This window comes from Aphelocoma coerulescens, chromosome 6 (assembly GCF_041296385.1).
Source record: "Aphelocoma coerulescens isolate FSJ_1873_10779 chromosome 6, UR_Acoe_1.0, whole genome shotgun sequence".
NCBI lineage: Eukaryota > Metazoa > Chordata > Aves > Passeriformes > Corvidae > Aphelocoma > Aphelocoma coerulescens.
In genome coordinates this window covers 10,478,776-10,501,981 of record NC_091020.1, presented here as the reverse complement: position 1 = coordinate 10,501,981, position 23,206 = coordinate 10,478,776, and the positions used below count along the sequence as shown (strand labels likewise).

Genomic DNA, 23,206 nt, shown 5'->3' with positions numbered 1-23,206 from the left:
TTGCCCAGCCTTACTCCAAAGTGAAACTAGAAAGAAGGTCAGAAGTTATCCTAGAAAAAAAGCTGTATCCAGATGAAGAGGCCAAGCTGCCATTTCAATGACTCTTGTGTGATACACCACTCAGCATTTGTTGCTAGTGTAGCCAGACACTTCCCATCAACAGCCTGCCTCTGTATTCCTGTATTAGCCTCCTGCATTCAGGGAGCTTTATTCTTTTCCATCTTCCAGCAAAGCTTTTGCTTTGGTGTTCAGTATCCTTTGTACAGACTTTCCCAGCTTTCCCACCACTTGGTTTGACTGCTGCTGTTTGTCTTTGCCCTGGCACACGAGAAGCACTTGCTGTCGCAGCAGCTGCAAAGCATTCCAAGTTGTGCCCTGCTGGTTTCTGCTGTGTCGCTGTTTCTGAGCTGAACACGAGCCTGATTATATGGTAACTTGAACCTAATCTCAGACAGTAATGATGTTTGCTGGGCTGAGGGATTGGACTTGGGCATTAAACATGTATTAGGATCACGGCTGGAATGAGAAGCAACAACGTTACCAAACTCAAAAAATCTCAGTCCCTTGCAAACGTAATACAAACCTTACAGACATAATGTAAATCAAAGTTAGCACATGACACTTTTTCAATGGCATATTTATTGTAGTGAGTTTGCATAAAACTTCAGTCTATTTCTCAAAATAACAAAGGAATTTTTTTCATATCTAATTTCTTTATGTGCTTGCATTTGAGGCTATTGAGGAAGCATTTTATAAAATACTTTCACATGCAAGTTTTAAAAATTTAAAGAGGACACATCTAAAGATCAAGAGCTCAGTAGAGATCTCTAAACTAGGTAGTTCTAATACTCAGGTATGACATTCTCCACAGAAAGGGTGATGAGAAATGGGAATGGGCTGCCCAGGGACGTGGTGGAGTCACCATTCCTGAGGTGTTTAAGGAAAGACTGGCTGTGGCACTCAGTGCCATGGTCTGGTTGTCATGGTGGTATTAGGTCATAGGTTGGACTTGATGATTTCAGAGGTCAATTCCAACATAATTGATTCTGTGATTCTGTTAATCTCAATCACTAGAAGTGTAAGACTCACTAAACCAATAAACCCTGTCTCCATTATCACATAGCAAACATGTAAAGCAAAACTGCACTAAAAGGTGTTTCACAGCCTCAAGTGTGTGATATAATTCTGATATTGTGTTTTTCAAAGACAAGTGAAAATGTAGGTTAAATTCCAAGAATTTAAATTCAGAGTGTGGAAATGAGTAGGAGCTTACTATTAATGATCTTGGAAGCCTTAACAGTAGTGTGTTAATTTAAAATGGTTTTGACAATTAAAAGAATATAGATAGCTGCTTTATCTAGCATCTAATGTTTTAGTTTGGTTTGTAAGTTAATATTTTATATGTCTCCGTGAGCTTCAGTGAGATTTAGAAACTGGGCTACTAAATCACAAAAGTGTTGTGAAAATGCGATTAAAAAAAAGCCTAAGCAGTGCTTAGACTTGTTAAAACCTTCTGTGTCTTGAGTGTTTCAGTCCTACGAACTGAATGACATCATCTCCTTGCTTTGTGAAATCTAGGGATGCCTTTCCTGCTTTTAAACACACTGGGATCAGGATGTGTGACATTCCTGGGGCTGGACCAATACTTGCTGATTTATTATAAGAAAATGGGATCATTTAAATAATGAATAACAAATAATAGAAGTTTTAAGGCCAACAAAATATTCCATCCATAGGATTTTACAACATATAAAAAATATAGGAAATGAAATTGCAAATTTGCTGCCATGTAATCCAGCTGGAGAGGAGGGTAGAGGGAAGGGAGAGCAGGGAGCTCAGTGATCAGCAGGAGCTGACAGTGAGTGTGGATGCTCAGGGATATAGGTTTTTTGTTTTGTTTTTGTCATGATGCAGAAGGTGCTACCACAGTTCTGTGAGGTAATGACTTCTACTGAATTCCTGGTGGAAACCCTGTTATAACTACAACAACTTACACAGAAAGGGGTGCACAGCTCTGCCACACTGCTCCCCATACCTCACCCAGTTGAAATATACTTTGATTTTTGTGTAACAAGATACAGACAAGCCAGGAAACTGGCATTTGTGTTGGTTTTTATTTTTTTTGGATTTTGTTTGTTCTGGGCTGGGATTTTTTGGTTTGGTTGTTGTTGTTGTTGTTGTGTTTTTGATTTTGGTTGGGTTATTTTGGTTTGGGGTTTTTTTGTTGTTTTTTTTTTGAGGAGAGAAAAAGCATTCTGGTTGCTTTCCTCAGTTTTTGTACTGTGTGTCCCTGCCATCTCAGCTGTGACAGTGATTGTGATTCTCAAACCATTCACACAAGAAGTGCTTTTCTAGGCCAGTCTCCCCCTCACCTTCCCAGAATCTGTCTGCTGAGGTGAGAAAGCAATCTGTTTCTCTTCTGACTGGTCAGAGCCCTTGACAAGATGTCAGTGCCTACTGCCATAGTTGTTCTTAGCCTTTTCTTGTTATTTGAATACCTTACTTGGAAGAGAGCCCTGAGCTTATTGAAATAACTCTACAGAGACTCTGAGAGAGCCTTGAGGTTTTAAGACCAATCAGTATACTGCACTGGTTTGAAATACAGCCTTTTATTCAGTTAGCTCTAGTCAGTTCAAGCTGTGGTGTCCTTGCATCTCTGCCACTGTTCAGCTGTATTTTGGGTTTGTTTCAGTGCTTTCACAGGGCAGATAGATCCTTAGCTCTCTCTGTGGCAGTAAACAATAAATGCCCATGTTCCATAGCATGGTATAAAAAGAATGGTGTATCTACTGTGTCCTTTGAATTCTTATAAAAACAAACAAACAAAAAATAGTAGGAGAAGCTCTTTGCTGAGCAAGCTGTTGAAGAGCTGGAGAGGACAGCAATGCATTCTGTGCTATGCAGAGGAGGAGTTATCAGATCTCTGCCCCGATGCTTGTAGTCTGTATATTCACTATTATGCTTTCATCTTCTTCCACCTTACCCTTACCAGAATGTGATAATGAAACCTTGCAGTTTGAAGTTTCACCAGATTTCAGTGACTCCAATGGGGTTTCCTCCTTTCTGCATCACTGGATCACAAGGGAATGAAAAATCTTTTGACCAAATTCCTGCTCCACTAGTCTAGGATGGCAACTGTCCCAGAGTTGTCATCAGCAATCTCTCATTCTCATTAGGTATTTCCTTGCTCTGTGAAGGATTATTCGATGAGCAGAGGAGCTACAGAGTTCAAAATGAATACAGCTAATTATAGTTTGAACTCCTGAGCCATTCTAGAGAAGTCTGGGAAGGGAATGCAGTTGGGAAAAATTGCTGCAAATATGTACGAGTGTTTAAAAGGAAGGCAGTGATTTCATGGGCCACTTACTGTATCAGATGCATCTCCTCAGACACAAGGTAAGGGGGAACTACTCAAAATATTTTAAGCTGAATGAACTGTGATTCTAATTCTTGTGCTGTACAAACATAATGTGTGCTTTGGAATATTCAGTAAATAACATGCTTCCTATATTCTTAAAATGTAGTGATGTAGGCCCTATGGAGGATATTCCAACAGCCTCAGCTCCTGCTATTTCTTATCTGAGTTCCACAGTGCTGCTTGGCTGGACTGCAATGTGAGGAGATGAATTATGGAAATAGAATATATTTTATTTTCTTCTCCTGTTAATGAGACCAAATGAAAATCTCCCTCAGGAAAAAAAAAAAAAAGATTTTTTTTCCCAAACAATCTCTTTCCTGAACATAACTTTATGAAGGTGACTTATTTTAAATTCTTCATCATTTAGGGAACCGTGGTATCTGTACCGCCTGTTGGTAATGTCCATTAAGCAGCAGCAGAAATGCATTTTTTCCTTGGTTAGACACTCCAATGAGTTCAATTCTGCGGGAAGAAATGTCTTTTACTCTAAATATTTTTTTGTTCCCAGTCTAAATGCATTATGCAAATAATTCACTTCATAAAAAGATAACAAATGTTTGTGGTTTGGTTTGGATTTTTTTTCAGACAGCTCTGAACATGATAGTTCAGGAAGCCAGTGTAATTTTAAGAGCTTAAGAAGAAGCAGCTACAGTATAATAGGATCTGGGTTTTATGGAAATAAAACCATTATGCCCATTACTGGAGCATAGCAAAGTAGAGAGACCTCTGCACTTATGGGCAATATGACAAGTGCTTTATTTATGATAACTCTTAGAATTTTCTCCTGGCATTTTCTTGCCGTTCCATGTGGTGTCCAAAAGGCAGAGTTTTATGTTGCTGAAAAGAACTCTCAATATACTAACAAATTACTTTGTGCAAAACAAATGTTCTTCTCAGATTTTGTTTTGTTGCTTTTTATCCCTCCAGCATTTCAATATAGTCTTGACACTATGAAGGATTGTACTTCAATATATATGGTTAATCCAACATGAACATGGAAGGTGGGAAAGGTGTTCAACTGTATGATTAAGCAGCTCCTAAGCTTTACAAGTTCAGTGTGTCCAAAGTCAACAAAAACCACTTTGGCACAGGTCAAACTGCAGAGTGCCCCATATACTCTCCTGCTGCACCAGGCAGTGGAATAGGTGAATTTTCTAAAGGTCTGCTTAGATCCCCTATTACCGTATCCCACAGCCATAGGGAGGAGAGGAGAGATCCAGCAGGCAGGAATTGTGCAGCAAGATTGATTTATTTAATTATTTTACAAACTCTTTTATATATTTTTTTCTTCATAGTCTAATTGGACAAAGGATCAGCCACCCCCTGCGTGGATTGGCTGGAAATCCTAAACATCCATTGTCAAAATATTTTTCTACTGTACCATAAACAGTTCTACAAGGTCACAGGTGTTCATGGTTTATAGAACTTCTGCTGATCTCTTCGTGAGAGAGAAAAGTATCCCATGGGCTTAGAAAGAAGCAAGAAAATTCTTGCTAGCAGCAATATTGTATCCACAATGCCCCAATGATCTGAACATCTTGATGTTCATATCTATTTGTCACTTTATCACTCAGGTTTTTGCTTTCTAGAGACAGTGTCCTAAGGCATAGAAAAGCTGAGTGACTCCCGAAGCCTGCAAAAGAGCAGATATGACCCTAGGTTCTGAAAAGCCAAGGGAATATTTTGATCATCCTTCATTTCTAGAAAGTCTGGCTTGTGAGTTTGTGTGTTCAGTGACACCATGATTTTGATAATTCAGTTCCTTGCAATTATACTAAGGAAAACACCAAACAGATTTGGCCTAAGGTGTGCCTGATATTTACTCTTAAACATATGGTATCCAATGAGATGGTGCTTACAATGAGTACCTTAAAAACAACTAAATCTCTAAACAGTTCTCCTACCTGCCTCTAAACATGAGAAGCTCTAGGATCACTTCCATGGGCAAATTGTTACAACTACTTAGAGTACAATTAATATTTGCTCTTTAAACTTGACTGTGTATGATTTGATCTCTCTCCCATATTACCACTTTACTCTTTCGTCTTGGTAGATGTTGACTTTCAGTGCATTGGCATTGCAGCAAAGAGACTCTTCTGTGCCACTGCAGCTCTTAAAGCTTTCCCATAAAAATTATTATTAATTTGTTTTTTGAAAAGAAAAGTGCCCATCCACCTCAGTTATTGGACTCTTATGGCACACAGTGAGGAACCAGTAGCTAAAGATATCTTGTTTCTGTGGTAGTGCTTTTGTTGCTATTATCAGTGGTTATAAAGAGTAAACCCCCTGGATTTTAGGGAATGCACACCCTAAAACCTTCACACTTCTGCTGACAATATTATTCTCGCTGTTAGAAAATAAAAAGTAGGCAAACCTACTTTCTCTTTTGTTTCCCACTCTTCCCAGGTAAGTCCCACTCACCACAGCCAGCAGCAGCAGAAGAAAGAGAAGATTGGGATGTGGTGTAGCAAAACAGGAACAGATAATGTATAATATTCCTATATGTAGCCAGGTAATATATTGTGGTGTAGCCTCAGAAAAAGGAAAAGTCCAGCTCTGCTTCTGTCAGCCACAGAGGGAATATCAGTTTACATACTTTTGAACTAATCACACTAATTTCTATTGTAAATCTAATTAATCTTGCTTTGTTCAGTCAGTACAAGTCAAAGGTTATTCTCTGCTCCTCTGGTCAGTGCTGGGGTTGCTGTGCTGGTCATTTATGCCTAAGTGGGGCTATTGGCAAAGGAAGGCAAACATGCTTTTCAAAAATTGAAGGACTGTTGGGCCGGTGGTGCTTTAGCACTGAGCACCGGTGGGGTGCAATTTCCCCATCTGGAATACCCTCAATTAACATCACCTAGCAGTTCAGCAATGCCTTTTGCTTCAGGTTTTATGTGCAATGCATAAAAATGTGACAACAGCTCCTCAAAGGCATTGTGCATCTGCCGGCTGACCTGTCTCCTCCTTATTCACCAGTGGGAGGGATTTGATAGCAATACCTTCATAAACTGCTTTAAAAATAAAAACCTCCCATGATTTTATTTATTTATGCTGACCAAAGTGCAGGGAAACTGTAGAAATTTATGGACAAAGCACTTCAAGGGTCGTGGTCAGCAAACTACCATCTTCTATGTGTGTGATAGGATACCCATTAACCAATGGGCCTCATCAAGTTGCCTTCATGCAAATATGTGAATGCCACTAAATGGCCCTTGTGAGCTCAGTATAGTTCCCCTCAGTGAAAAATGCTGTAGCAGAAGTACTTAGAGATACCCTTACTACTGCAGAAAGCAGAAATCCAGATATTGTGTGTAATTAAAGATAGCAAAGTTAGTGGAATGTGCAGATTATGCTGGCAAGTGTTAGGATTTATAAGGTGGATTCTGCTATTCCACATGACCTGGTAGGGCAAGACAAACACATTTAGCTTCATAGAGCAGCTTATGAAAAAGCAAAAATCCTATTTATAATCAAATGTATATAAATTTATTTCTGGAATTGTCAGCTTTTGATACAAACTCAAAGCCAGTCCAGACATTTGTACTTAGAAATCAATCCAGAACACCCAAAGTCTGCTTAATATTTGTAAAAAGTTGTTTTTCACATGTTTCAGTAACTCAGTTTAATACTTGATTGACTTGCATCTCAAAAGGTTTGTGTCCAAATCTAGGCATTGAAAGAACTTTCCTGCACAATGAACCATGAGACAGGAAATTTGTCTTTAAAGTCACCTGTTCATGAAGGAGGTGGCATGTGATTGCCACCCAGAGGCTGGTTTACTTTTGTTAATTAAATTGTGATTCCCTAGATTAGAAAACTGTGCCATCAATAGCAATGTCAGCCAAAACCTACACATGGTGTAGAGGGAAGGGCCCCTCTTGTTCTCTGAGTCACTCCTGAAGGGAAGTTAAGTTCTGCTGCCAGCCAGCTGCAGTCTGGGCTGTATCTAAAAAAGCATTTCACTATTGCTGCATTTCCAGTCTCAGCACTAGACTTCAAAGGAAAGATCTCGGCACTTTTATGGGGATAAACCCGAAGAATGGTGAAAAGAGTCTTAAAGATCAACTGATGAAGTCAGCATCTGGTCCACTTTGATTCCATAGGCTTGTTTTTACAGACTCAAGTGGTATTTGTTCTGTAAATGATGAACAATAGTAGCTTCCTTTGAAGTCATGTTGCTTTGGTTTCTTCAAAACATTGTCCAACCAGTACAATGAACATGTGTTGGGGGGGGGGGGGGGGGGGGGGGGGGGTACAGCAGAATTGCCATGGTGTATCAACAGGAATTATTTCCTTAGAAACACTGACACCAAGAACTCCGTAATGGACGAGGGAAATGGTTTTGCCTGTTAAGAGATGAATTAAAGTGAGGACAGGAAAAGGATTGCAGACAGATGCCTGATAGTAAGCAGAATTTAAGAAGAGAATGGAATTACAGAACTGTTAGACTCGTTTACGTGGTGTAAGGCATTGTAGGCTTTAAAACTCTGTGGATTTAGTTATTTACATTAACATATGCAGACCCAGAATAGACTAATTAGCTCAAACAGGTGTCCCATGAAGTCATATAGCCTGCCACTTGCAAATCCAGGTATTCCACCTGGGTCTCTGCAGGAATTCAGTGTGTCCAATGCCATGGTGAGGTGGGATTAACCTGCCAACAGGAATGCCTGTTCCCAAGGCCACTGGGGGTGAAGAGCCTGGCTCCTTGCAGAATCCACTTCTGACTCTTACTAACATAACTGTGCAGGTGTATGTTGTAGCACTGCAGAGGAGGGAAGAGGTTAATGATTCAAAAGTTTTCAATTTGGGCGGGAAAAGTAATTAAATACTGTAAACTGGATAACTTTATAGCCCAGAATTTCAGAAATTGAACAGTAAAAGAAAAGTTTATTTCTCTTAATTTTTTCAATTTGTCTCTTATGCACCAACATACAGTTGCAAATATACATAGACAACCTCTGTTCTTACTTGTTTTGAAAACACAGTACTTGAGCCATAACATTTTTTTCCCTTGTTGGAAAAATCTAATTTAACCCAGACCATTATACCTCTTCACAAAGAAAAATATCTTTTAAAAAATATATTTAGTAAAGGAAGTCATCACAAAACTAGGTTTGTATTAATGGCACTTTTCAAAAGTATAATAAAAATAATAAATTTAAAGTGGCCTCTTGACATTATTTTTTGCTGACAGATTACACACTTAATTCAAACCTGGGACACTGTACCTTGGTATCTTACTTGCTGAATGTACTAGTGCTGTTCTCCAAGACCAAAGGATCCACTTTGACAAAATATGAATTCTTTCTGTAACTTTCAATATATTATGGGTGGTTGTGAGTGACTGACATTTCTACTCTGCTTTCTAACAAAAATCTGGTAGAAATTCTGGGTACTTGCAGCTCCCAAGTAATTCCTCTTATGAGATGATGGGTTTAGTTGCATTGTAGACTTTGTGTGTACAGGTTGACAACTCCTGTTAGACACATTCCTCAACTTAAATTTCCAACTTAATGTAAATAAATATGATTCAACTGTATTGCTTAAATAAGATAGGGTGAAATATGTTGTTGTGCTGCATAGTTTCTTACAACAGTTTAATTGAGAATCCCCAGTGTTTTGAAACAGAGACTAAAAATTTGGCAGGAGGCTAATTTACCATCATGGCTGTGCTTGCACGTGGCCTGATGCCAAGGATGAAAAACATCGTCTTCCACACATTCAGCAGAGGCTTGTCAGAATTTGCCAGAGTCCCTGAGGGTGTGTCCTTCCATGGGGGCTGCTGGGGTTCTTTGAGTGTCCCTGTGAGTGCTGGCCCTGCCAGCCTGGGCTGTTTCTGGGCAGGGCACTGGAATAGAGCAGCAGCTGAGTGGCAGTGACAGTAATTGTGCCTTCTGCAACGTGTGGCAGGCAGGATGTGTGGGATGAGACAGCCCATCTGGACACAGGAAGAGCACAAAACTGGTGCACTTAGTCTGCGAATGGGCAGCAGCAGAGAGAAGCCAGGAGAGCTACAAGTTTAAAAGAAAATAACACTTCCTTGCTGTTTTCATCTTTAATTTTGTTTCACATGAAGAAAACACTCATCATAGATTGCCCTCATATGCTCTTGATCATCCTCTAGGAGCTGGCCAATGTGTGTTTGACATGGTCTCATCTGATCAAATTGGTCTTTTTCCATTTAGATAACCAAAAAACCCTAAGCAAATTAAACACTTTTGGCTTTATGTGAAGCCATTTTTACTTTTATGATTGTCTAGTAAGCTTTTCATGGCAATGTAGTGGTTTCATTGCAACTGCATCATTTTGCTCTGAGCTGACATTTTACTCATAAAATCATACATTTATGAACTGACAACGGAAGGAGGTTTTTGGTTTTATTTTGGTGAATGTGAAAGGGAAGGTGAAAAAGTTGCAGTAAAATAGCCAGTAATTTTATGTTTGCTTACAGCATTACAACAACAATACAAACCTGATGACATGGAAATAACTTTTTTTGAACAATTACTTTGTACTCTCCCTCCTTTGAAAGAACAAATGTTATGCCTGGAATTGGCAGTTTCTTGAAATGTCAGTGCATGTTTATAATAAACAGGAATTAACCCTGAAGAATGATTTTCTGGGAGAAATTGTCAGACTAATTGGCCTTCTGTAGTCATAATTGTGAGGGTATCTTGTGAGTAATGCCCACATCAGCCTGCATTGCTTCAGTTACTTTTCTCAGTTTCTCCTAGAACAGAGATATGCATATATGTTTCGAAGTTTGCAGGTGATTTGAAACATTTCTGATACCTTCAATTCAGACAAGACAATTCCTCTGTTCTGGTGGGTTTTTCTGCAGCATCCTTTCCATGCTAGTCCCCCATGACTTGAACTGCACAGCACCTGCCATCCTGTAGATATATTCTATCTATTAAATCAACATTAGTACTTTCACCCTCAGAGCCCCTAGAGCACATGTATCTGGAGGAGATTTTGAAGGGCCTGGTGAGCTGTACTAACTGCATCTGCTCCTCCCCTTTTACTGTTTTTTTGCTGCTTTTCTACCTTCTCTGCCTTGCTTGCCCAGGTTTCATTGCCATAGCTGATAATCTGTTCAATAGTATACAAAACATTTCCCTCAGTCTTGACTGCTTGATGACAGCCATACAAAGGACAAAACACCACTGGAATATAAATGAGATTCTGTTAAAACTGAGCCAATTAAACTTAAACATACATGTTTTGTAGACTGATCAGGTTTGGTGGAGGCATGAAGGCCAAACAGGTTGAATCTGTGGGCTGTGACCATGTCATTTGCCTTAAGAGGACAATCCTTGGTCTAATGCTGTTAGCATTCCCCACTGTGTAGACCCTCCAGAGTTCCTCTGATTTCTCTGCAGGCACATATGCAGGGTGGCCCCAGGAACAGGTACCTGTGTGAGTCTCCACAATACAATCTATATGCTGTGGCTCAAGGTGGAAGAGATAAGAGAAATGCATTTTCCACCAGAGAGTCATCCTAGACTTTTAGCATCTCTTCTGCCCTTGATAGAGATGAGTGGAGCCCAGTAAGTAAGGAATGAAATGCCCCAGAATAGCAAACACTGAGGTGTTTTGTGTGTCTTTGCTCTGTTACAATGCAGTATAACTATTTTTCATTTCATAAAACACAGCTTGGGATTTTGAAGGTGATTTTATTTCCATCACATGCATGAGCTCTGCTCACTTCCTTTGCTGGCTAAAAAGGGGTCCTACTATGAAAACAAAGCAGAGCCTAGAGCTGCAAACGATGCGTGAACTGACACAGCCTCACATTTTGCTGTGATTTTGTCTGTTGCAGTACTCAGCTTGTATAGAGCCATCAAAACACATTAAAGTCAGAAAAAATAGAAAAACTGACAACTGATTTTTTTTGTCTTCCTCAGTTAGTTTATACTGATCTCCACAAAACTCGAATGCTGTGTAATGATGTAATTTGAGAAGAAAATAATTAATCACAAATAATTCCCACCACTGAAAATAGCAGTGTTTTTAAAATAAAACATGCACAGGACCATTTTGTCAAAAATACAGGTTTCATTGATCTTACATCTTTTACAATCTTAAGTTAAGTTTGAGGGTTTGTGTCTGAAAAGCATGGCAGATTAAGGGCTTTTGGGCAAAGAAACATGCTTAATTGACACTAATACATGTGATCCCATCTGATTACAGATGTGAAATATACTTTCTAGTCTACCCCACAATATATTAAAGGGATGTTTTTATGGTGTGTTGCTCTGTCCTAGTAAACCCCGTAAAAATGCCTTTCAAAGTGTCTTCAGGAGTGCTTTTAGAATTTTCTGTGTCCACGACCATAATAATTTAAATAACGCTAAGAATGTTCTCCATGAGGTCTGTGCATTAGCACTGAACTCATCCTAAGCAGCAGCCAAAATTGTATACTCTCTGCTGACAAAATTATTTTTAAGGGTAGATCCTGTTAACCCTGCAGGGAAGCTCATTGTCCTTGAAAAAATTATGAAAAAGTACAGGAAATTATATGCTCTCAATTAATTTTGAAGTCAGATTCTGTCAAAATCTCACTTGGTTTTTTGGTTTTTTTTCCACAGCTCTCAGGTTTCTGTGTAAAACTACAAATGTTCAGGTTATGATGCTTCAAGGTTGGATTTAGACTGTGCTTTGACATGCAGCTACTCTCAGTTAGAGCAAACATGTGGGAGAAGAAATGCTGATCCCAGAGTGAAATTCTGATCCTTTGTAAGCTTCCACGTGCAGGTTTCCTAAAATCCTTGCATTCCTCTAAACCAGTTTTAATTCTGCTTAAAAACTGCTTGTCTTATGCAGTGTGAAATTTGTATTGCTGAAATCAAATTACTTGGCTCCTGATAAATAAATGGAATAGCTTAGGAGACAGTATGCACCACTGATGACACCTATGTTTCCAGATAAGCTTTTCAAGCTCTGAGTACAACCTCTTTTAGGAGACTGATTTCAATTAAAAATATTCCTAGTTTTGGTATGATTGGACTATCTGTGAAACTTTGGCATGACTGTAGGGGCTTGATAAGCAAAACACAATTTAATAAGTGCTGCGGCTTGTTTTACTTTGGTTCTGCTTTAGCTTGGGGATAAAAATAGCCCGTAAACATGGTGAAGAGTGAAAGAGTTAACTTGAGATTCATGGAAAATGAAGTAGATGGCAGGGAGTAGCTTGGTGGTATGTACACACCTGAAGCTAGAAAATTAAGGTTCCAGTTGACTTGTCAAGTTACCTATAGCTAAATAGTGTTCAACCACTGCACCAAAACCTTCACATATTGAAACTCTTTCTTTACTGTCACTGAAGTGGTAGAGAAATTGTAACTGTGAAGAAGTGAAGATGCCATTAATTTGTAATTAATAAAAAAGTCTGAGATTGAAGAATTTCCAATTACTACTTGGATGACATTTTATTTAGTGAACAGATAAGGGATTTGCATCCTTTATTGATATGGATTTCTCCATCAGAACTCTCAAAGGTGCAGCACTTGGGGAATGCTTTGGGAAGGCAAATTACAAAACATTACCAAAGATACCTCTGATAAGGACATCAGTGGCTTGAAGTCAAATTACAGAATTTTCAGATCAAAGATTTATCTTGACAATGAAGAGGACTCCTACTTTATTTGAGTTTTGTTTAGAAGGCAACCTCCAGGAAATATATCTTGTTGGAAAATCCCGTGCATGTTGATGGGATTATTCTAAGTGGAGATCTTAGTACTATCACGGAATTCAGGACTGACCATAAGTGGAGACAAGTTTAGCTGGAAGGAATGCAATTCCAGGCATCAGTTAATGCCTAAGAGCTTTGGTTGCACTGTAGCCTTCTCATTTCTTTCCATATCCCAATTACACATTTTTGATTGTACTAAAAAGGTGATTGGGAAGCAGTGTTTTCAAACAATCTCCTACTGGCAGAGGTTTTACACTGCGGGACAATAACGAGTGGAGTTCAGTAAAAGACTATTCCCAAAATTCCCAGCAAAGAGGCAACGTATGAAGTTGAACATTGTCAAAGCTAAGTCAAGGGTAAGTGTCCTTTTCGTGGATCTTAAAATGTGGAAATGGCACTTTGCTCCATGAAAACTAATACTTTTCAGCTTTCAATCTTTGATATCATATAAGAAGCTTTATGAGAAAATGTGTTTCAGCCTATTTTGGATAATAATGTCAATGTTTTATGCAAACAAATACTGATAATTGTAGGAAGCATTTTCACTTCCACCACTAATACAAATGTATGTGTATTCTGCTGACTGCCATTCGTGCTGAGTTCTCCCTACTGAATTGATCTTCAATTCTTTTAATATTGTTTGATTAAGCTTGAGCTTTACTGGTTTAATTTTTCCTTCCCTGTGTTCCTGAATGTTAATTTGGACTGAACTCTGTTCAAGGCATGCTTTCGAGAAGGGAGATGGTCAATATCAGAATGTCATTGCTAGAGAGGTTCTCTGGCTACATCCAGAAGTGTCTTGTGTTTGTGAACTCTATTTTCCCTGCAGGAACATTCATTAGTTTAACTGAGTTCTTTAAAATCTCACCAACCCTGCAAATTTATACATTACCTGCACCATTTATATTTCTATGATGTTTTTTGCATTCAAAGCTGTTTCATGAAGTTTTGCAGAGCAGTCTTTGTGTTGACTGGGAATTCAGCAATGACATCTCTATGTTGCTGTTCTAGAACAGTTGCTCTATTCCATCATTTGTTGATTGTGTTAGGTAGCCTTGTTAAACAAAGATGAGAGTTAGCTCACTGAGACAATGGATTAATGTTAACATGTACCCTTTTCCAGTGGTCTGTTGTGTTGGGTATTCTCCTGTGTTGGGCATTCGCTGGGTGTTGCACAGAGGCAGAGATTTGTACAGAAAATAAATTCCTCTTAGCTGAAAACAGACTGGATTTTCTCAATACAGTGCTGTCAAGATGTATCAAATCTGTTCTGGAATGACACTTTCTGATGGAACATTTCATCTGTAGTTTTAGGGATCTACAATTGCTGCAGTCCTGATTCCTAATCCTTAGTTGTTGTACTTGCTTGCTGGCACTTCATTTTCACTATTTCTCAAATTCAGACCTTGGAAAAAGTTCTCCAACTACTTCTCAGCTTAAATGCACTGTCATGCCTGTATTTCCTATCCCCTCCCCTGCCACTGATATTTCTCTGTATCATCTTTGTTTCAGCCGTCTCTGCTTTCTGCCTGTGTTTACATGGCACCATGCTCCATGCATGACCTTCCACTTAATGCAAACCAATGTTCTTTAAGCAACACATAAAACCTTTCTTAATCCATTAAACACTCAGTCTGCAATGGCAATATCCCACACCACTTGCTTTGGTCTTTTATGCTTGTACTTAAGATGTGCAGCGACACAGCAGGTGCTCTCTTTCAGTGCCTATTGCTTATAGGAAAAACATTGTGAGTGCTTTCAATGCTATAGCAAATAATTTGGGTTCCTTTCCTGAAACTGTTCAAAGACGTAGATCTTCTGTTTTAACATTGGTATTTCTCCAATGGGAATTGGATTAGATAGTCCATACAGCTGTTTCTTTATTTCCTTTAAGCTATATAGGGACACAAAGACTTACAATCTCTTGGATACATATTTTAGTACCATGAAATTCTTCAGCGGAGGTGACCTCCTGGGCAGGAAAGCAACAGACAATTAATTTGTGACCCTAAGTGGTAGTGTGTCTGGGAGAACCAAAGACTAATTGAGCTAAGCCTTCACTTGACTGTTTATTTTCATAACCTAATTGTTCTTTTCACAATGACTGTAGGCAATGTGATTAATATAAGCTATGAGAGCAATCAAGCTGAAAGAAGATGGTAATGGACTACATGGGGGTATACTTGTTCTCAATCGTCTTTTTTTGCTGCAGTTTTGTAAAGCTCTTCAGCTGAGCTATGGAATGCCTTGAAATTGCCTTGGTAGCCAGCAGCTATATCAGGCTCAATCTATTGACAGGCATAGTGCCATTGCTGGTAGTGTTTATAGCAATAAAATTCTAAATAGAGTCCTCTATTTTGTTTGTCCTTTGATTCTTTCCTCTGTATCATCCTAAATCATCTTCAGACACATACAAGGTATAAATGCTCACTTGCCATTTGTAGGTCAGGTCTCATTCTTTGGACAGACTCTTTCTCTCTTGCTTATTGCTCCATTTTCCCCTTTCAGAAGGAATAAAAGCCTTTTGTCATTGGCCTTACCTCCCCTATTGCTTTAAAGAAATGTGATGCTTTTCTGTATATGAACAAGGTGAGGCTGATTGAATGAGAAATTCTTTCATGTAGTTGCCTGCATTAGACTTTTAAATTGCAGGGCGGAATTAAACTAGATACGCAGTGATGCTTTTATAAGATATTTAAAAGTCCAGTTCCACTAGCAGCTGGCCTACATAGTCACAGCATTAGATTTCTTCAGCAAACTGGAAAAGCACGACCTTGACGTCTTTGCTTCTGTTAGCTTGAAATAAAGGTGGTACCAGTCACATGCAAGAGGAAAAAATACATTCTAAAGCCACAAGAGATTAATACAGAGTGAATTTTGGAGCCTACACGTGCTTGTTTTGGAGCAGGTAGACTTAAAAATCTCAAAACTAAAAAGCATTTTCTTTGGTTCAGTTTCTTATGTATGAACATTGAATGCTGAGCAATTCTTCTTACAATCAGCTGAAAGATGACCATGTTTTATTTTTTAATTATTTTCTCCCTAAAAATAAGCCATAGGCTGCATAAATGTACTTCATGTGTGCTGCTCAAAATCAAAATGAGTGCATAGCAATAAAGCCAGGCTCACTCCCAGTAAGATAAATAGCCCACATGGAGAAGAAGGAAGCTGTATCATCATAATTTCATTTATGCTTAGATAGCGACTGCAGAGTCTCACTGTTAAATAAGCACAAGCCAATATGTAGATATGCTGTGATCAAGATAAATAAATCCATCTCTCTAAAGCCATTCCTTCCTTTTAAAGCCTTTTACACACAGCTGAAATTCCTCCTGGTGCAATGGATAAATGTGATCCCAAGCTTGGTCTTCACTTTCTAATAACTACCTGAAGTAGAATCCCAAGAGGTGTGTATGGTTTTTGTACTGTATTTTAGTTATTTTCCCAGGTGTATGGTTTCTGTGACATTGATGCATCACACCCAAAAGTACTGTCTGAGGATAAGTTTTCATAATCTTATGTTTTTGGTGAAAAATTTGCTTCAGTTGGGCCTTCAGTGCTTATTAATTTCATACGGCATGGGGAGAGGAATGCCAAAGAAGACTGTAATTTTAGATCTGCCAATAAATTAATTTCTACTGTTTTCTTCTAAAAACCAGTTTATGTGAGAGTAGTCCAAGGTATTCACCCTTTACTCGTGAAACTGTAGCAAAGTCCAATATTGCAAAATACCCTTTCATGAACCAGAAGCAGAGGATGTTGGTACAGATTGTTGAGATTAAAAGGTGTCAGTACTGGTGCCTCAGGCGTAATTGTTCCAGTGGGATCAGAAACAAGACTGCCTTGTCAAAGGGAGGTCCCACTGAAGAATGTGAAATCCCAGTGATCTGAACTCACCACTGAAGGGTCTGCACAGGAAAAGCAATCCATCCTATTCCATAAAGCAAAGGCTGATTATTTTCCTACATTTTTGAATGTTTTCAGTGAAGTTCACATAGGCATGACATAGCCAAAGAAAACCATGACTGTGAGAAGACGTAGAATTGTTTTGATCCACCAAAAAAAAAAAAAAAAAAATTAAAATTAAGTATTTACTATCAACAACAAGAAAAATATTGGCAAATACTGGCTGCTCATCAACATAGGAAAGGTGATTGGATTTTGAATGTAAAGGGGCATTGTACCTGCCCAAAGAGCAAAAAACCAAAGCAAGAAAAATGAGTTTTCCAATTTCTTTCTTTTGTTCTTTTTATTTAGTCTTAAAAATAAATGCTTCCTTTTAGGTAAGAACTTAATGAGAATGTGCTAGAAATGAGGAAACTAACCAAATGTGAATTTGTCTTTGCCTTACATTGCTTTGGAAGCTTCCTGTATGGAATCTCCATCGTATCTTAAAATGCAGTCCGATTCCTTCTCTACCTCTGCATCTGGGTAGTGGATTAAATGTTTCACAGCTGAATGGAAGAAGTCATTAGGTCCATGCTGTGTTTCTCTTACTCTGCATGTGCCACCAGGTTCGTTGTAATTAGTGGCCCTTGTACTCCAATTATCACTAAGGAACTGCACACGTGCTCACCTCTGCTATGAACTACACAGGTGTACACGTGCATTTTGTCAGACAAGAGAGTCCAACCTGCTCCTATGGCAACACTCAAATAGCTCATCTCTGTTATCTCTGACTTCTGCACAGACTGGGGCTTTAGTTTTAGGTATTATATAGACAGGCAGAAACAACAGGCTCTGTTACATGAAGGGCTAACCCTGGAAGCACTGCCCTGTCTTAGGGGAACACGGAGTGAATGGGGGTTGTCCTTACTTGCCTTAACAGCGGGATTTTTCTTGCTAGAGTAGCAGTTTGCTGGTTAAGGGAGGAAGAACTATCTGTTTAATCAGGGAATGCTGTTGACAACACCCATCTAGAAAGAGAGCATTTCATTTCAGTACTCAGTGTCTATTCATAACAAGATTTTTAAGCAGCTTTTGAAATGTGTATAGGGATAGTGCTAATCTTTGTTCCTACTGCTGGTTTTTTACGCTTATAGGAAACAATTCTGATAATAATGTTATACAAAGTAATTTTAAGATAAAGAAAAATCCCATGTTGTTTACTTTCTTTGTGATATTTATGCCACTTAGCTCTACAGATAAGTCTTTTGCATTCACATCTGATGGAGTAAAACACTGATTATCTGATTCCCCTTTGAAAAGAAAATCTGGTTCTTTCCACCTCTTCCCTTATCTTTTACACTATCTCTGGCTAAAAGTTTGTAGAGGCAACAGGAATACCGTATTCATTGAAAACTTGTTATTTTCCACCATTTCCATATGAAATAATTTCATATGAGACTGAGAAAGAATTTATGCAACATGGTTTTCATCACCTGGAAGCCTGGGGGAACACCACCAGTGCTGTTTTAGCAAGTTTAAACTTTTCCACAGAAGGATAAATCCAAGGCCCTTTGGTGTCACCAAAAAGATCCCCAGCAGTTACAACAGCCTTGAATTTATGGCCTAACAAAATAAGGCCCTTGAGTGCAGGATAAAACAAACTAATAACTGCTTATAGATTATGATATAGCTGATGACAGGGTCATCAGTGTCTGAAGGAACAGTTTCGTATGTTTTCCCTACACATGGTAGCTGTTTCGTGACACCCACAGCCACCACAAAAGCTCTTTAGCCAAATCACAAGTAAAAACGTACCTTTCCTCCTTGCCCAGGGATAGTCATGAGCCTGTTCATAAATTAATGTACTGGCAGTACATACAATTAGATCAGACACAATGTATAACTTCCTTAGGCTGATACATATGCATTGGTGCCTTTTGTAGCTGCACACAGTCTTTCTATTCTTACTGGCAGTTCACCCTCATAAACCCTTTAAAATGTGGAATGTTTGCCCAAACACTTACAAATAGCCAGGACAATCTGAAACAATAGCTACAGGCTCGAAGGGCTCAGTGTAACAGTCGACCTGCCAGCCCTTCAGTTCACAATGGACATGCTGTGATGGACACAGGCAGTTTTCTTGCTGAGCTACAGCTGCCTCACAGAGAGCTGTAGCTTTGTGAAAATGGTACCAATTTTTGTCTGTCCCTTAAAGGATTTGTTTACTGTGAGCCTAAGCTGAACCCCCTTGGGCTTCACTGCGTTTTAAGGCAAGAAACAACCCAGGCTTAACATGGATCTTTTCCTCCCTGCTCCAGGAATGAGGTAGGCCAGACACGTCTTCAAGTGTCTGTGATTATGTCCAGCATGTGCTTTTCTGCTACATGTCATTAAATAAAAGGAAACCTTAGGATTGTGGCTGACCAAATTATCACTGTGGGTTTTGATTTCCAAGGCTCTCTTTAGATTTCAGCTGAGGAAATAAATGGTGAAAAATTATAATGAAAACATTGTCAGAACACCACACACCTGCCATGATATTTTGATGAATTTTATTTATTAAAATGTACTGGATACAGATGAATTTTTTACTCAATATTTATCGCTTCATCTGTCATGAAACAGGAATTGTGCATGTTTTGATAAATGAGTAGGGAAGGTGCCTGGTGTGATTTCTCTGCTGATTGTTAAACAAAAATGTGCTTTGTTGAAATTTTCCATTCTAACTTGCACTGATATGTTCCAGAGAATTAAAATGTCCTACATCGTGTTGAGAAACAGGACTTTTGAGAGGAGTAACTGTCCTTATTCCTCAAAAATGGAAGAACATCACCAGCACAAAAGTATCATAAAGTTTTGGTACTTGGTAATACTGAGAAATGCAGCATTTGGGAAATTCTATCTGCAGTTTATTCATTTTAATGTTAGACAACTATTCAGGGAAGACAATTTCTCTGGCTGTTATCCTGTCCTAAACATAGGGTCAGGCTCCAGGGGGAGTCAAAAATGCAGTGATAACATTGTGATGTATTACAAATAGAGCAATCAAAGTTGCAGGGCTTAGTGCAGCCCATGAAACGCAACAGCTGGAGGCCACGTCAAACTCCCAGCAGTTGTCTCTTCTGCCTTGCATGATATTATTGATCCAGGAACTCCTCCAAAAGCACAGGAGAACCACAGTTCTGCTACAAGCGATCTTTGTACTGGGAATGAGTTGGGGCAATAGTTTTGTTCTTCAATGACTATAATGATTTGATAATAGTTTGAAGATTTCCATTACTGTTGGAAGTCTTGGGATCAGAATAAACCAGGGTTCATTATAGTGAAATTCCTACTTAGCTTTAAGCTAACGTATTTCAAGTTGCTTTGAGGCTTATCCAGTATATTACTAAACACAGCAGAATATAATACTACCTTTTAGAAAAGAAGAAAAAAAAAATCTTATCCAGACAACATGCAGTTGAATACTGTACATGGAAACAATTCAGATGTCAACTGATTTGAATAAGAGATGTGAAGAAATTAATTTAGAGTGCCTGTAGCTCTTTTCAGTTAGGAAAAGCATGATTACTTGCATGGAAACTATTTTCCCATCACCTTGTGCTGAACTTAATTATGACACTAAAACCCTCAGGACAGAAATGAACCCAAAATACCAATCATGTATTCATCAGTTGGTACAGATACCACAGTTTATAGTATCTGGTATTAGGAGGGTGTGTGTAGGAATACTGAATGTGAAAGCAGATTAAGTGACAGGTAATGGTGTCAAAAGCAATAGGAAGAAAGGTCACTACCATTTCATTCTAATTCCAGCATGCCTTTGTGGAAACATCTGTAGAAAAGGAAGTGAACTGAGAAGCAGCTGTGCTATGGATTCAAGGTCTGGAAGCCAGCCATTAGTTCTGTGAAAAGTGATTAGTCTCGAGTGCCGTGTCCTTTGTTAGGCCCGTTCCCAGCAGGTAGTCAGGATCCCATTAGCTGCTTTTAGTGCTTACAACACGTTTCCCCTACTGCTTACGTGCATTAACCAGTGACTGCCAGTGCACGAGGAGAGCGAGCTGCTCTGGAGATTTTGCTCTGTTGCTGGTGAGGGACCAAGGACCTGCAGCTGAGCTGGAATCACCTCCCGGCTTTCCTGTCCTCCGGAGCCTTGAGCTTTGACTCCTCTTCCATGCTGTTCAGCTGGGACCTAGTGGGAAGGAAACTGCTGCTTTGAGGAAATTTATTCTGTACTCAGCAGTTCTTTTGTCTTGTCCTTTCTCTTCTACTCTCCCCCAAAAGTGGAGGTAAAGGCTGGTTGCGCTGGCTCTGCCTGTGGCTTGGTACCTTAGGCAAGCTGTACTGTTTGTTCAGGATTATGTGTTGCCTTGGGCTAAGCAACCGTGAGGGGAGTGGAATTGCATAGATGTCTGGGTAGGTACAGGATGTAAAACTTATTCAAAAAGACATAAAAATGTTTAAAAATGTATTTTGACCAGGAGTAGCAACCACCCAAAGGAAAAAACAATGTGTGAAAGCTTTAGGAAAGAAGCTGAAAGCCAGACCTTTGGCCAGTATGAAATGTGTTGCTGCACTGAAGTCTGATCGGCCCCAGCTGAGAGAGAAGCCTGCAAAAAAAGGTCTGAGGCAATGAGAGAAGGTAATGTCTCATACACACAGTGCTATGTGCCATGCAATTCTTAGAGGAATGGAAAGAATGTTGTAAAATCAAACTGCAGTCCACCTTCCTTTTTCCTCTCTATTGATTTGGAAATTGCTGGCCAATTTTACATGTTTTAAGTAGCAATCCTAGAGGTAAAGGTAAGGTGCAAAGAATGAAGTATATGTGGATATATATACTCAGTATTAGAGTCCCAATGCATCAAAGCAGAGGTTGTAGAAAATGCTTTGTACAACGTGAGCTACAGTTATTTCAGCTGTAATTTAAACAGCATATAACAACTTCCTTTAAGGCTAGGCAGTACTGCTGATACTGAGAACTTTCTTCTATCAAGTCGTTAGCACTTCTAGTCAGTACAGTACTTTTAAATTAAAGAATTATCCCATGTATGCAAGCATACTGCCATAGTTAAGTATCTGAAAACTATAATTTAGATTTTAAAATTGGATGAGAAAGGTCCTGAACTAAATCCATTATCCACTTCTAGAGATGTTTGAATTTGGCAGTTATTTCACAAGCCTTGCTGTTGAGCTTGCTAATATTGTGGCATAGCCTTTAATGTTTTCACATATTCTTAGGCTGGACAGGAGATGTTTAGAAAAAACACTGAGGTAAGGGAAAGTGCTGCAATTTTTGAAATTTAACTACTACCCTGGTCCACTTACTCTTGTGACATCTGCCAAGAACTGAATATACAAGAAGGTACATTTTAATTTTTTATTAGAATCTGACATTTTAAAATGCTTCTGCTACTCAGTGAAGACTGAAGTACAAGTTGCATGCACAAACTGTACGTGAAAGAGCCTGTTTACTATCCAGAATGTTTTTAAAAAGTGTGAAGTTGCTGTTCCTAACTGTTTGTCTCTAAAGCTATGGACTGAAATAATTGCAAGCATCTTTGAATTTCAGCAACTATTTAAACATTTATATAAGAATATTGCAAAATGTGTGTATACAAAGGCAGCCTTTTTAGCTTGGAGATGTAATTAAAGGGGCAGAGTACGTGAATTCTTCAAATGCTCATTTATAAGTTTTTAGAGGACTTACTCTAAAAGTAATCAAAGAGTATTAGTATTAAATATTCTTAGAGTATGAAAGAAAGGTATGAAAATGCAGTGATGTTGTGCATGATGTTAAGACATTTTTCACTATAGGCTTGAGAAAGCACTGAGGTACACTGAAAGTACTGTGAAATTGGGAACTTCTCTGTGTGCTAAGATTAATCAAGGAGCTGTGCTTTTTGTTTGAGCTACAGATGTGCACAAGATAGTCCCTGCACCAATGGTTCAAAACCAAGCCAGAGTTAGGCTGATGCTTTCTGCATTCATCCAACATTAGAATAATAAATGATAGTGTGGAGTTGCAGCTGTAAGAGAAGCTTGTACTTTTTTGTTTTCCTGGTCACTTAATGAAGCATTTGAAGGTCATGCAGGATCCAGTGTTATGGCATCTGCTTAGTACTATCTATCAACACCAAGGTCCACTGAATCTATATGGAGATTGCCATTCAAATTGCTTCCATGTGAAAATTAATAACATT

General features: G+C 38.9%; 1 long non-coding RNA gene across 2 annotated transcripts in view; it reads left to right on the top strand.

The window, feature by feature from the left end:
* Positions 1–12,733, top strand: part of LOC138112322 (uncharacterized) — a 48,532-nt gene extending 35,799 nt beyond the window's left edge. For both annotated transcript variants that reach the window (XR_011151681.1, XR_011151682.1), the window contains one exon: positions 12,013–12,733. This is a non-coding gene — a long non-coding RNA (uncharacterized lncRNA). The remainder of the gene's footprint in view (positions 1–12,012) is intronic.
* Positions 12,734–23,206: the final 10,473 nt, after the last annotated feature.